Raw genomic sequence first — 2486 nt, forward strand, 5'->3', positions numbered from 1 at the left:
TCCTCCTCCTCCTCCTCCTCCTCCTCCTCTTCTTCTTCTTCTTCTTCTTCTTCTTCTTCTTCTTCTTCTTCTTCTTCTTCTTCTTCTTCTTCTTCTTCTTCTTCTTCTTCTTCTTCTTCTTCTTCTTCTTTAACGGCTCAACTGCAGATAACCACAGGTCCTTTCTGCATTTGGATCTCATCCCTGGTTTTATCAGAGTAATTCCTTGCATTTATCCCTGGTTATAACAGCATCGTTTTATCACGAAACTGGGGTGACCTCAATGTGGGGCGAAACTGGGGTGACCTCAATGTAATGTGGAAACAAAAAATAGTCCGAGATGATTACAGGAGTGAACTAGAGTGTAGTGTAGAATGTAAAAATATCCCGAGATAATTACAAGGGTGAACTCGCTTGTAGTGTACAAGGTAAGTTCGGGGACAGGGTTGAACCAGGATTTAAGGTCTAGTGCAGAAAGGACCACAGATGGGTGAGGGATTTGAGGATCAGAAACATTATGCTAATACTGTGGGAGCTGCGGGGCTGAGACTGTGTTAATCATTTAGTATAATCCAGTGTTATGGTACCCATCTTAAGCGGGGACAAAGCCAATAATGAGAGAAAGCGATTTTACAGTGACCTTTCAAATACTGTCCTGTTTTATCATCCACAGAAACAGAGGTGGGTGATGATATGTCCATACTGCAGACTTCAGTGAGTTTGCAAGCATTCTACGGTCAACACCATATTTCAAGTAGGATCTTAAGCTGAAAATGAAAATAGTAAAAACTCAGGACCTACTCCCATCTTTATTAGTGAAACATACACAGATAGCCATTAACATATTATCCAGCAGTTTTATTTGATTGAGATGCACAAGACAGAATATACAGATATTTCACTTTGCTAACTTTGTTCATGTTCTAAATCTTCTGAAAACACCACAGATGCTGAAAAGACTCCAGCACTGAATATCCAGATGCAACAGGTAAACTACTTGAACAGGTTCATTAGATAACAATGATACGACAGCCTTTATCTGTGCGGTCAGTATCAAACAATGAAATAAATGGAGATGCAAGAAAAGGAGAAAAATGTGAAAGGGTGGTGCAGTTGGCTTTGTGGGCCTTTGGACCTTGGCCTTTCCTGTAGTGAACAGTCTCTGGCAACAAGGATTCTGGCCCACCATGAACCCCATTTTTAACTTCCTCTTCCTACCAACACCACTATTCACAGACATCCTGCAGACTGTTCCACTGAATCTGGCGTTTCATATCCCCCCCATATTTCCCACTTGATCAACATTATATTTGTGATGCAACCACCCCAAACAGTATGTTCCAAGAAGACCAGGAGCTCAGCTAATTGTTGGAGTTGGGGTTATAGGGTTGCCAGAGTCAAGTTGGGAAACTCCTGGAGATTTGGGGATGGAGCCTGGGGAGGACAGGGACCTCGGTGGGGGGTACAGTGGCATAGAGTCCACTCTCCGAAGTATCTATTTTCTCCAGGGGAACTGATCCGTGTAGTCGGGAGATGAGCTGTAATTCCGGGGGATCCCCTGGTCTCACCTGGAGGCTGGCATCCCTAGGTGGGGGTGGAATTCTTATAGGATACGGTCCGCAACTTACAACTGAGTGCTATATTTTCCTAGCCTGTTCACAATTGCTACATCCAGTGTGCTACTAGTTGATTCCAAGTTATAATGAAACAATACAGCATTTATTCTAGCATTATAAGATTAAAAATATCTTATTTACATCAGTCCCGAAGAGGTAATGTGAACCCTGACAATAGGTGGTATGTGAGCGTTGATCTGTTGATTCCAAGCCTCATCACAGAAACAATCCCAATTATTAAAACAATTCACTACCTGAGGGAGGAAAAAGCAAGTATTTTAGTTTCCGTCAATAGCCCATGGTTCATAGGTACCAGGTTCATCCTTTGGAATCTAAAAAAGAATTGAGAGAGAGGGGGAAATTGAAGTGTGATTTCGTATTAAGAAAATTCAAAATCAATTCCTGCTTCATGCTGCTTTTAAACTTTAGATGCTATGACAGGTCAAATAACCCATCCTGCCATATCCAGCAGATTTGCTATTCATCTGAGCCCTGACCTGGATAGCCCAGGCTAGCCCAATCTTGTCAGATCTTGGAAGCTATGCAGGATTGGCCCTGGCTAGTATTTGGAAGGGTGACCTCTAAGGAATGCCAGGATCATAACACAGAGGCAGGCAATGGCAAACCACCCCTGAAACATCTCTTGCCTTTAAAACAAGTCTAGCTCGCCACCTAGTGGTACATAATGCTAAAAGTTCTAGAACTTCTAGCTGCCAGACAATCTTAGGATCTCCTGGCTATTCTACACATAATTAATTAACTGCTCTTCATCTGACTTGCTGAGGGATACCAGGCATAACTACATCTGTTTGTAATGTCCACTGTCTTCTGTTGTCTCTGTCTTGCTTCTCTGTGCCACTGCCTTCTGTTGTCTCTGTCTTGCTTCTCTGT

Source organism: Gekko japonicus, unplaced genomic scaffold (assembly GCF_001447785.1).
Source record: "Gekko japonicus isolate JY-2015 unplaced genomic scaffold, Gekko_japonicus_V1.1 scaffold5291, whole genome shotgun sequence".
NCBI lineage: Eukaryota > Metazoa > Chordata > Lepidosauria > Squamata > Gekkonidae > Gekko > Gekko japonicus.